General features: G+C 40.6%; 1 pseudogene; it reads left to right on the forward strand.

The window, feature by feature from the left end:
* On the forward strand, positions 1–1,214 carry LOC125132632 (60S ribosomal protein L7-like; annotated as a pseudogene).
* The last annotated feature ends 12,727 nt before the right edge of the window (positions 1,215–13,941 follow it).

The following is a 13,941-nucleotide window of genomic DNA, read 5'->3' on the forward strand; positions in this document are numbered from 1 at the left end:
GTTACTGAAGAGCTGAAGTGAGACTCTTGATCTCCTGACTCACTCCAGTATTCTTTCAACCAAGTGTGGTGGAGGTATTCAGAGATGCCCCTGGGAGGTCCCATCAGCCAGGCAAATCAGCTAGGTGGCTCTATTCCCGGTATAAATTGTCGGCACCACAGGGCTATTAGAATGCTGACAGCTTCCCAGCTGGAACCATGGAGGACGAAGAAGAGAAAAAAAAAGATTCCTGCTGTGCCAGAAACCCTTAAGAAAAAGCAAAAGAATTTTGCAGAGCTTAAGATCAAGCGCCTTCAAAGGCAAGGTGGAATCTTATCCAAGAAAAAGCTAATAAGCACTATCACAGAGAATACAGGCAGATGTACAGAATTGAGATTTGAAAGGCTAGGATGGCAAGAAAAGCTGGCAACTTCTATGTGCCCAAGGAACCCAAATTGGCATTTGTCATCAGGATCAGAAGTATCAATGGTGTGAGTTCAAAAGTCCAAAAAGTGTTGCAGCCTCTTTTTCTCCATCAGATCTCCAATGGCGCTTGTGTGAAGCTCAACGAGGCTTCGATTAACATGCTGAGAATTGCGGAACCATATATCACATGGGGGTACCCAAACCTGAAGTCAGTAAATGAATTGATCTGAAAGCGTTTACGGCAAAATGTAAGAATCGAACTGCCCTGACACATAATGCATTGATTGCCCAATCTTTAGGTAAATATGGCATCATCTGCAAGGAGGACCTGATTCATGTGATCTATACTATTGGAAAATGTTTCAAAAAAGCAAAAAACTTCCTGTGGCCCTTCAAATGGTCTTCTCCACGAGGTGGAGTGAACAATGAGACCACTCATTTTGCAGACGGTGGAGATGCCGGCAACAGGGAAGACCATATCAACAGTCTTATTAGAAGGATGCACTAAGGTATCTACCATGATTATTTGTAATCTGGTCAATTAATAAATGGTGACAACTTTCCAACAGAAAACAAAAGAATGCTGACAGAACAGGAGGAGGTTGAGGGACAGAGATTTGAGGAGAATATCTACTATAGGGAAAGGTAAAAGTAAGGTCATTCCACCGGCCACTTAGAAAATGCTTCATTACAGTCTGGTACCAGTTATGCCCTTGGCCCTGTGAGGTTTCTGTTCAGTGTCTGCATGTGGCAGAAAGTCTGCTTTACAAGATACAATGAATGGGAGTTTGAGTCATGGCTCAACAGAAATGAACCTGACTAGTATCCATGAGGACACGGGTTCGATCCCTGGCCTCACTCAGTGGGTTGGGGATCTGGCATTGCTGTGAGTTTTAGTGTAGGTCACAGACTTGGCTCAGATCCCGAGTTGCTGTGGCTGTGGCGTAGGCTGGCAGCTATAGCCCCGATTCGATCCTAGCCTAGGAACTTCCATATGTCGCCGGTGCAGCCCTAAAAAAAAAAAAAAGCAAACAAACAAACAAAAAAGAAACAAGAGACAATGAGTGCTTAAGACAGACTCCATAGCCATTCCTACCCACACCCTATCACCCTCTGCTATAGACACCAGAAAAGTTAAATCTTACTTTCCCTACCTTTTTCCTTTTGTGATCAGTGATATAGTTCTTGTCAATAAAACACAGATGGAAATATGCTGGAGAACTTCTGGAGTTTTGCTTTCTTATAAAAGGGACAAGGGGAAGAGGAGAGCTTGCGGGCACTCCTCTTCTCCCTTTTTACTGTTTTTAATGAGATGTGATGCCTAGAGCTGTGGCAGCAATTTACAGTCATGAGGCACCAGTTACACAAGGATGTATATGGCTTGACTTCCTGTTTGTTTCTTTTGATGTGCCGCAGCTTTAAATTTTAAATTAAGGCAAATTTATTAGTCTTTTCTTTTGTTTTTGTGCTTCTTGTGAATTGTTTTAAGAAATCTTTCTTGGGAGTTGTGCTGTAGAGCCGCAGATTAAGGATCTTCTGCAACAGCTCAGCTCACTGCGTGGGTTCAATCCCTGCCCGGGAACTTCCACATGCAGCAGACATAGCCAAAGGAAAAAGAAAAAGAAAAAAGAAACCTTTCTCTATGTCTGATTTCTTAAAACTTAATTTTCTTCTAAAAGTACCTGTATGTGTTTAATAGGGCTGCTGTAACAAATTATCATTACTTTGGATGCTTTTAAACATGAAAATTATATTCTTTTATGGTTCTGGAAGATAGAGGTCTGAAATCAGGTGTTGGCAGGGCTGTGCTCTCTTTGGTGGTGCAAATGAGGAGCCTTCCTTGCCTCTTCCAGGTTCTAGTGGTTGGTGGCAATCCTTGGCATTCCTTGGTTTATAGGAGAATCACTCCAATCTTTCCTTCTGTTGTCACAAGGGGTTTTCCTTGTATGATTCGCCTCCTCTTTTTATAAGTTCACTAGTCATATTGGATTTAGGGTCCACCCTACTCTAGTACAACCTCATCTCACCTTGACTTCATCTGCAAAAACTCTGTTTTCATGAAGGTCACATTCACAGGTATCAAAGGTTAGGACTTGAACAGATATTTTGGGGGAACACAATTTAAGTCACAAGAGTAATAAAATTTTATTTTTCACATTTAGGTCTTTAATCTACCTGGAGTTTATTTTTGTATTGATTTGGGATGTGAATCTATTTTTTTTTTATATGGATAGCCAGTACTAAATAATCATGTACTAAATAATGTATTAATACCTTACTGATTTGTGTTACCACCTCTGTGGTATATCAAGTTTCCTTATATGTTTGGATTTATTTATGGACTTTCCATTTTGTTTCATTGATCCTAATTTGTCTTTTCCTACACAAATGCCACACTACCTTAATTATGATAGCTTTAGAATATATTTTGATATCTGTTAGAGCAAGACTATCCTTGGAATTTCCTTAGCTATTTTCAGCCCTTTACATTTCCATGGAGAATTTTCCTATTGAATCTGCTGTTTCTTTCTCATGGCAATTTATAACATTAATTTTTTAAAATAAACTTTTAATTTTGAAATAATTATAGATACATATGCAGTTATAGGAAATAATACAGAGACAATCCACATATCTTTTACCCCCTTTTCTGCAATGGCAACGTTGCAAAACTATAATACAACATCACAAACAGGATATTAACATTAAAAGAGAAAAGAACATTGCCATGGCAAGGATTCCTCCTGTTGCACTTTTATAGCCACATTCACATCCCTCCTGCCCCATCCTCCCCTTAACCTCTAGCAACCACTACTCTGTTTCATCATTTCAAGGACATTATATAAATGGAATCATGCAGAATGTTTGGAGATTGGCTGTTTTCCACTCAGCAAAATTCTCTGGAGATTCATCTAGGTTGTTGCAAGTATCAATAGTTTATTCCTTTTAATTCTGAGTAGTATTCTAAGGTATGGGTGTACTATAGTTTGTTTTACTATTTAGCTATAGAATGATATCTGGGTTGTTTCCAGTTCTTGACTAATAAAGCTTCTATTAGCATTCATGTACAGGTTTTGTATGAATATATATTTTAATTTCTTGGAGATGAATGTGCAAGGATGAAATTGGTGGGCTGTACCATAGTTGCATGTTTTAGTCTTATAAGAAACTAACAAACTGTTTTCCAGGGTGGCTATACCACTTTACACTCCCACCTGCAATGAATGAATGACAGTCTCTGCATCCTTGCCAACATTTAGCATTGTTACTATTTTTTACTTTAGTGATTCTGATAGATATGAAGTTACACCTTGGGGTTTAAATTTGCATTTTCCTAATGGCTAATGATATTGAACATCTTTTCATGTTCTTATTTGCAATCTGTGTATTTTTTTGGGGGGGGTGAAACATCTCAATATATTTTGTTCATATTTGAATTAGATTGTTTATTATTATTGAATTGTTAATTTAACTTAATTTTTAAAAGTTGAGGTATAATTGGTATTCCTTTGTGGCTTAGCAGTTAAAGGATCTAATATTGTCACTGCTGAGGCTCAGGTCACTGCTATGGTGAAAGGTCAATCCCTAGCCAGGGAACTTCCACATGCCACAGGTGTGGCCAAGAAATATATATAAATATATTATATAATAATATAGATATATAATTGACATACATTCATTGTTGAGTTTTGCTGGGGGGAGGTGTTGTTTTTACAGCCACACATGCAGCATATGACTTCCTACGCCACAGCTGTGCCAACACCAGATCCTTCAACCACTGTGCAGGACTGAGGATGGAACCCGCACCTCTCCAGCAACCCAAGCCACTGCAGTTGGATTCTTAACACACCATGAAACAGCAGGAAGTCCACTGTTGAATTTTGAGAGTTCCTTATATGTTCTAGATACTAGCTCTTTGCTGGATGTGTGGTTTGCAAATATCTTCCAGTTTGTAGCTTGTGTTTTCATTCTTTTAACAGAGTGTTTTGCAGAGCAAAGAAAAATTTTTTTGATGTGTTTTATATAAACCATGCTAAGACTTCTTTTCCTAGCCATAGATACTGAGTTTTCTTTTTTTTCCCTCTAAAATTTTATAATTTTACATTTAAGTCTATGATCCACTTTGAGTTAATTTTTGTATATTTGTGATAATAAATCAAGGTTCATTTTTTTTTTTTGGCCTATGGATTTCCAATTGTTCCAGCACCATTTGTTGCAAAGGCTGTCTTCATTCCATCAAATTGCTTTTGCATCTTTGTCAAAAATCAGGTGGACATATTTGTGTAGGTCTATATCTAGGTTCCGTATTCCATTCATTTGATCTGTGTCTATACCTCCAATGATACCACATAGTCCTTTTTTTTTTAATGATTTTTATTTTTTCCATTATAGTTGGTTTACAGTGTTCTGTCAATTTTCTACAGTACAGCAAAGAGACCCAGTCACACATACATATATGCATTCTTTTCTCACATTATCAAATCATGCTCCATCATAAGTGACTAGATATAGTTCCCAGTGCTATACAGCAGGATCTCATTGCTGATCCATTCCAAAGGCAATAGTTTGCATCTATGAATCCCAGATTCCCAGTGCATCCCACTCCCTCCCCCTCAGCAACCACAAGTCTGTTTTCCAAGTCCATTAGTTTCTTTTCTGTGGAAAGGTTCATTTGTGCCATATATTAGATTCCATATATAAGTGATATCATACAGTATTTGTCTTTCTCTTTCTGATTTATTTCACTTATTATGAGAATCTCTAGTTCCATCCATGTTGCTGCAAATGGCATTATTTTGATCTTCTTTATGGCTGAGTAGTATTCCATTGCAGATACATACCACATCTTCTCAATCCATTCATCTGCCAATGGACATTTAGGTTGTTTCCATGTCTTGGCTATTGAAATACCACATAGTTCTTAATTACTGTAGATATATATTATCTAGAAATTGAGTAGACATACTCCTCCTTTCTTCTTCTTCGTAATAGTTTTGGCTATTCTTGTTCCTTTGCCTTTACATATAAATTTTAGAATAATCTTGTCCATAAAAAAAAATTTTGCTGGGATTTTGATAGGACTTGCATTAAGTCTGCATATAAATTTGGAGATACTGACATCTATAGATAACTGACATCTATACTATGTTGGGTCTTCCAATCCATGAACAGAATATATCTTTATTCTTTACATCTTCTTTAGTTTTTTTCATCAGGAACTTGTACTTGCTGTATACAATGCCTGTACATATTTTGTGTGATTTACACCTAAGGGGTTCTTTTTTTTCCCCCCATTTATTGTAAGTGGTATGGTATTTTTAATTTTGGTGTCCATATGCTTATTGCTGTATTACAGAAATACAATTGACTTTTGTGTGTTTGTCTTATACCCGGCCCCACTGTTAAACTCATTAGTTCCAGGAAGGTTTTTAAAGATAGATTCCATGGGATATTTTACATATACTGAAATATGTACAAATGAAATAATTTGATGTCTGAGATTTACATCAAAATAATCTTGGTAGGGGTAGTGGGTGGGGATATGGATGAAACACAATTGACTATGAGTGGATAATTACTTAAGCTGCATAATGAGTACATGGGGGGTCAATATTCTACTCTCATAACTTTGTATATGATTGCAATTTTCTACAATAAAAAAATGTCCCCAAATGTTATTCCCTGTTTACAGAGGCCCTCATTGCAGGGTAGTTATGTTAGTTGACCTATCATTCAAAGACTTTTATGGTCTGATCTCCCTGCTAACTATTCAACTGTTTCTTGAACAATTCCAAAAGACCCCCTCTTGGAGTTCCTGTTGTGGCTCAGCAGTTAACAAATCTGACTAGCATCCATGAAGACACAGGTTCAATCCCTGGCCTTGGTCAGTGGGTTAAGGATCCGGCATTGCTGTGAGCTGTGGTGTAGGTTGCAGAGGCAGCTCATATCTTGCGTTGCTATGGCTATGGCCTAGGCCTGGCAGCTATTAGCTCTGATTCAACCCCTAGCCTGGGAATCTCCATATGCCACGGGTACGGCCCTAAAAAGCAAAAAATAAAAATAATAAAATAATAAAAACAAAAGACCCCCTCTCTATGTTTCATAACTGTCTAAACACTATTTTCAGATCTAGCTTTGTGTTTTTGCTCCTGCTGCACTGACCCTCTTCTCTGTCCCAGAAGGTCCTTCTTCCTCCTCTCAGAAGATTAAAGCCACCCTGCCTCTGGGAGCCAGCTCCAGAACCAAGAGGATCTGAGGCCTCCCCTGATCACTCTGGCCCCACTGATCTCCCCCTTCTCTGATCTTCTACAACTCTGTCGTTAGCATTCATTTTGGCATAACATAGTCATTAAGAGTGGTATTTTGGAGGAGTTCCGATTGTGGCTCAGTGGGTTAAGAACCCAACTACTATCCATGAGGATGCAGGTTCAGTGGATTAAGGGTCTGGCATTGCTGCAAGCTGTGGCGTAGGTTGCAGATGCGGCTCGGATACCAGTGTTGCTGGGAACTTCCAAATGCCACAGATATGGCCCTAAAAAAGAAAAAAAAAGTGGGGTTTTTGGAAACAGACTGGCTGTATTTGGCTCCAGGCTCCATTGTTTACCAGCTATGTCACTAGGCAAGTTATTTCAATTTCTCTGTACTTTCATTACTTCTTTATAGACTGGAAATGATAATGGTATCTACTTTATAGGGTAGTTGGGAGGATTAAATGAGTCAAAACACGTAAAGAATTTAGAATTGCTCGGCACACAGTAAACAATCCACATGTAATGATTTCATTCATGTAGTCCTAATTTATAATTATAAATTCCTGAAGGGCAGGAACTGCATCTGAGTGTTAAGTCTTGCATATGGTAGGTAAAAAAAAAATCACACACCCGTGAAGTGGATCAGTTCAAGTCAGACAAATAAAACCAATATTTGATTGCATAATTTGTCATTGCCTTCTCTTTGGCCCTTTCACTGCCTGTACCAGGCTCTTTGCTTGCCAGCAATAGAAACTGTCTCCTGCTAACTTAAGAAGAAAAAGGAATGTACTAGAGAGATTTGAAGGGAAAACTATAGAGGTGGACTCAGAACAGGATAGGAAACTGGTGGCCTTAGAGTCCAGGAGGCAGGAGTGACAGTCTCATCACCATGCTAGAATGAGAAAGTGTCAGCTCACTTTTTTTTCTCCATTTTTGGCTGCCCTGTGGCACCTAGAGCTCCTGGACCAGAGATCAGATCCAAGCCACAGTTGCAACCTAAGCCGCAGCTGCAGCAACGGCCAGATCCTTAACCCACTGTGCCAGGGCGGGGATCAAACCTCCGTCATAGGGCTTCCAAGACCCCGCTGATCCCGCCACGCCACAGTGGGAGCTTCAGCCCACTTATTTTTTTTTTGCCCATTGCCTTATCTGTTCATGGTTCAAAATCTAAGGAAAGAGTTCAGGCAATCCAGCTTGATCCATGTGCCCACTCCTTGGTCAGGGATAGAAAAAAAAATGAACTGGAGTTCCTTGTGGCCTAAAGCTCTGGCATTGTCACTGCTGTGGCTCGAGTTTGATCCCTGGCCCATGAACTTCCAAGTGCTGTGGGTGCAGCCTTAAGTAAATAAATAAATAAACAAACAAACAAAAATGAACTTGCTCCTAGTAGTTTTTTGGGGGGGTGGGGAAGATGCTAACTAAGAACTGAAGAGAAGGCTTGCTCTATCCATTTTTCTCTGGGACCCTTGACTTGCACATTGTGGAAAGAATGCAAGCTGGATAAATAAATCTGGCTGGCTGGTAAACCTTTTGCCTCTAGTTTTAAGACTTCACTTCTACTTAGATCCAAAGGGGGTATGAGTAAGAATGAGCAGGCGCAAATGAAGGAATGGTTTCTGTTCACAGTGCTTATAATGGGAGCTCCATGAGCAGAATCAAATAGCTACAAATAGGGTTTGCAGTCTCTGAAATAGCTGGAGTCCTAGAAGCCTCTGTAAATCTGTCCAGATGGTCATTGCCTGGATCTTCCACTCTAAAACCTGGTAGTCAAGAGAATTTTCCTGAGTCCTTGGACTAGTCCTATCTGCCATGGACCCTATCCTGCCCCAGCCTTCCCAGGGATCCTGATTAGTTTGAACCCACCCGAGAAGCTGAAGTTCCTCCAGGACTAAGGTGGTGGTGGGGACCTTACACACTACCAAGGATGGAAACCAAGGTTTATAAGTCTGGATATGTAGACAGTTGATGGAAACTTTTAAGATGTCCTCTCCCTGTGTGCTCTCAGGACAGAAGGGCTGGACGAAGGCACCAGTTCTGAGGAACTATGCGTGAGGCTGAGGAGATCAAGAAGGAAGGATAAAACTGGGAGAAAAAAAAAAAGAAAGGATGGAGTCCTTCATGTTTTATGGGCCAATTTGGGTCAGCTTATCTTGTGCAGAATAATGCTTACAGGTGTTTTAAATTAAGAGCCCTCCAATATCTATATACTTTTGTGCACTCCCTCTGCATTTCAAGGGAAGATATTTTTTCCTTAAAATGAAACAAAAGTTAATTCTTAAAATTATAGAAAATAATATGACCACTTTACAGATAATTCCATAAGCAGATAAAAAGGAAAAAAAAAATCATCCCAGAGTCCCATCATTTCCACAGAGCCAAACTTATTTTATGTATTTCCTTCTCTCCCCTTGTGTATTTTTCTTTCCAGGAATGTTTTTTCCATAATTGTAGGAATGGGGTATACATACTTTTTTATATGTAAACTTCCTACTTTGGAACAATTTTAGATTTACAGAAAAGTTGCAAAGATAGTGAGTTCTTACATATCCCTCAGTTTGTTTTCTCTAATGTTACCATCTTATATTTTTCGAAACTAAGAAACTAACGCTAGTATATTAATTTTAACCAAACTCCAGATTTCATCAGTTTTGCCAGTACTATCCTTTTCCTGTTCTAGGATCCAGTCCCGGATAGCACACTGCATTTAGTCGTCATGTCTCCTTAGGCTCTTCTGGTCTGTAACAGTTAACTCAGGCTTTCCCTGTTTTTCATGCGCTTGACAATGTTGAGGAGGTATTTTGGAGACAGTCCCTCAAACTGGGTTTGCATTATGTTTCTCTGAATACCGAGTGGTGATGTGCCCATCTCATCACAGGGGTGCATAACATCCACAAGACAACCCTGGTGACGATAACCTCGATCACTTGGTGAAGGTAATGTTGGCCAGCTTTCTCCACTGTAAAGCTGCTACTACTCTCTCTCCATGCTCTTCTTTTAAAAGTGAATCACTAATTCCAGTCCAGACTCATGGGGAGGGGCGTTTAAACCCACCTCCTGGAAGCGGGTAGAATTTACATAGATTGGAATTCTCTTGGGAAGATTTGTCTCTTCTTCCTCATTTATTTATTTATTCAATTCTTTATTAGTATGGACTAATGTATACTTGTCTCTTTTTTTTTTTTCATAAGACATTGTGTTATAAGGTTTTTTCGGTGTTAACCAGCATGGCCTTTTTTTTTTTTTTTTGTCTTTTTGCCATTTCTTGGGCCGCTCCCTCGGCATATGGAGTTTCCCAGGCTAGGGGTTGAATCGGAGCTGGAGCCACCGGCCTACGCCAGAGCCACAGCAACTCGGGATCCGAGCCGCATCTGCAACCTACACCACAGCTCACGGCAACTCCAGATCCTTAACCCACTGAGCAAGGCCAGGGATTGAACCTGCAACCTCACAGTTCCTAGTCGGATTCGTTAACAACTGCACACGATGAGAACTCCATTCTTTATAACTATAATTTTAATGGTTGTGTCTACTTTTGGATATTTTCCATGAACTTTGTGCTCTTAAATTATGCTGCTGTAAACATCTTTTGAAAGAAACAATGTTCTTTGTATTCCAGATAGGGCATGGTGTTTGGAACACAGAAACAGTAAATATTCAATAGGTATTTATTTAGGATAAATGGATGGATGATAAATAAATGAATGAATTCTGGGCTGATGATGTAATCTCAGTGCCCACCCCCCCACCCCCCACACCCCGCTTCCCCCATTGAACAGTCTTCCCACTTTGGCCTACAAAGATCTCAAGTTTAAATGTTGGGGAGTTCCCGTCTTGGCGCAGCAGAAACGAATCTGACTAGGAACCATGAGGTTGCGGTTCGATCCCTGGCCTCATTCAGTGGGTTAAGGATCCGGTGTTGCCGTGAGCTGTGGTGTAGGTTGCAGACATGGCTCAGATCTGGCGTTGCTGTGGCTCTGGAGTAGGCCAGCAGCAGCAGCTCCGATTAGACCTCTAGCCTGAGAAACTCCATATGCCGCAGGTGTGGCCCTAAAAAGACAAAAGACAAAAATTGATTAATTAATTAACTAAATGTTGGGAAGAGAAGCTTGAAAACTGGCTAGAAAGTAAGCTTTGGCTTCCTGTGCACCACACCCATATTGTTTGTAACAATAAATAAAGGCCCTTAGAGCCGGTGAAGATTTTGAACTGTAAGCTGTTTTTCCATGATTAGAAAACATTTAGATATTCTATCAGCTTCAGCCTTCTTTCACATGGCCTTATCATTCTTCTCTCAGCTTACCTTGTAGACGTAACTTTTTAAAAAAATACCTTGGGTATTTTTAGGGCATATAAATATCATTTTATCTCTCGGTTTAGTCCTTGCAAAGAAAAAGCTGGCAGTTTAATAATAAAGTGAAGGATATTTAGAATGTTAACTACTCTGATAATGACTGCTGGACAAAACAAAACAGAAACAGTTGCAGACAAAGCTGAGGGAAGAAAAGGGAGATGAAGTAATTTTCATCACTACAAGACTTGGGAAAGTAATCACTGCAGATACTTGCCAGCAAGACAAGAAATAAGAGAGCTAAGAGGGGAGGTAATCGAGCAAGCTCAGAACAATCCCATCCCATGTTCCACAATGTACTTTTGATCATTCTTGTTCCCAATGACAGGCAGAGAGGAAAAACGTCATCAAGAACAAAATGTTTCCCAGGTAGTTCTCTCACTCTCCAGAAAGAGTCGTGTCTATTTGTTGAACCCAACTATTATGAATAGTTGAAGCCACAAAGACTCTGAGGGGGTGGACACCCATAGAATTTAGAGTCCCTTGTGGATCCCTGATCTGGGGGAAAACAGCAGAGATACCTTAAAGAAAAATCATGCGATGAGACTAGAGAGCCCCAGGGTTAGTTGGTTTCATATTCATCTCATAACTGGGTGGGTTCAGGCTCTTTTGGTTGGAGGAAATCAGACCTGCTCCTTTGGTAGTAAAAAGATAGAGGGAGTTCCCATGGTGGCGCAGTGGTTAACGAATCCGACTAGGAACCATGAGGTTGCGGGTTCGATCCCTGCCCTTGCTCAGTGGGTTAAAGATCCGGCATTGCCGTGAGCTGTGTGTAGGTTGCAGACACGGCTCGGATCCCGCGTTGCTCTGGCTCTGGCGTAGGCCGGCGGCTACAGCTTCGATTTGACCCCTAGCCTGGGAACCTCCATATGCCGCGGGAGCGGCCCAAGAAATGGCAAAAAAAAAAAAAAGACAAAAAAAAAGATAGAGGACAGTTATTATGGACAGCAAAGAGAAAACAGACCAAATTTATCTGACTACAGGACCCAATGTGAGCTAAACCGGTCAGGGCCTCCTGTCTGCCTAAGACCTCAACATGGGTTCTTCTGGCTTAATTTTGAAGGGCTGGTGCTGGGTCTTTGGGAATATCACTGGGTTTTTGCAGAGGGAATACTGAGCCTAGGGTGGCTAAAGAGGACAGGAAAGGCCACTGCTGCAACAAAGGCAATCCTCGTCAGAAAGGACCCTTGAAAGGTCATTTCATCTGTCCACGCGCCTCTACGTAGACCAGGCAATTCCTTACATTCATTCATTTACTTGTTTATTCTCTTGGGGAAAACACTACCTTAACAAGACTGTGTGAGACGTGCTCGAACAGGAGGTTTAGCGAGAATGTCAAGGGCTTACAGGGGGAAGGTAGAGAATGGTCAGGGAGAGCTGTGAGGTAGCTGAGTGAGCTCTTTAAAGGAGGAAAAATCAAAATGTATTTAAGAAATTGTTAGTAGTTCAGGGAATGGCAGGAAATCAGGCTATGACGCTCAAGTGTGGTCATGTATTGAAGATCCTTTACGTGCCAGGAGAAGGAACCAAACTTTACCTTAACGGGGAAAGAAATAGTGGTGATTTTAGGCAGGGGAGTATGACCCCACATTAACGCTTTCTTTCCTCTCCACTGCTCCAATCTCCTTATCCCACTATTGGCAATACTTTTCAAAATTACGGACACACTTATCTTTTGTGCCAGCAATTCCACTTTGGAGAATTTATCCTACAGATATGCTTGCCCCATGTGAAATGACATATGACCAGGTTTTTCACTGCAGCATTGTTTATATTAATAAAAGACTGAAAACAACTTAAATGTCCCTTGATAGGTAAATGGTTGAATCAACATAATCTATCCATACAATGGAAAATGTGCAGCTATAAAAAAGAAGCAGCTCTTCATGTAGTGAAAGAGAAAATTCTCTAAGATATACTGTTAGGAGACAAAAGCAAGGTACAGAAATGGGTACACAGTATGCTCATGTGAAGAATATGATGCATGTGTATGATTTGCTGGTATTCACATAAACTCTGTTAAGGAGAAAAAGAAAAGTCCTGAGTGACTAGCAAAGGGAGAAAGGCAGAAACTGGGCATGTGGCTACAGAAATGGGAAGAATTTTTCACTGTATGACTTTCTGTGGGTTTTAAGCATATGAATGTATTAGAAAATGATACTTACACATTCATATTTAATTAAAAAGCTGTATTTATATATTTTATGGCTGCACCCACAGCATACGGAAGTTCCCAGGCCAGGAACTGAATTCAATCAAGCCGCAGTTGCAGCAACAATGGATCCTTTAACCCACACCTCCACAGTGATCCGAGACGCTGCAGTTGGGTTCTTAGCCCACTGTGCCACAGAGGGAACTCCTTAAATATTCTTCGATAACCAAGAAAGAGAGAAAAGGGAAGCTCTGTTTTTTCCCCTTTTTCCTCTGCATGCCTCAGTCCTGCTTTTTACCTTGTCAGGACTTTCTTTTGGCTAGCTCTGTGGTTGAGGGCTTTCAGTGATTAAGGGAGGGAGACATACTTAACATACTTTTTTTAGACCTTTGTGTAGCGAGACCCATTGTTGGCATCTAGCTTGAATTTCTTCAGATTCTAAGTAGAAAAAGGCTGAGAGGTGAGGGGGAGAGGAGATAAAGGTGCCTTTTACTTCCCTGTTTTCCTTTCACCCCTGCTAGCGCTAGAAGCAGTTTGTGTTTGCTATGGAAACAGGAGCTTGTGGGGGAAGCTGGACCTCTGGCTTCTGTACCTGCAGTAGGCCAGCTGCAGAAATAAAACCATCTGGGAGCTATAGGCATCACAGTTTGAAAGGTAAACAGGTGAGAAATTCTGGGGGCTGTGAGAGAAAAGGACAAGACTCACCTAAGGCTCATTGCCTGATGCTTACAGGTCATCTGTGCTGTGCTGTTGCAGACCTGAATCTTACTGGTCTGCTGTAGCCT

This window comes from Phacochoerus africanus, chromosome 1, assembly GCF_016906955.1.
Source record: "Phacochoerus africanus isolate WHEZ1 chromosome 1, ROS_Pafr_v1, whole genome shotgun sequence".
NCBI lineage: Eukaryota > Metazoa > Chordata > Mammalia > Artiodactyla > Suidae > Phacochoerus > Phacochoerus africanus.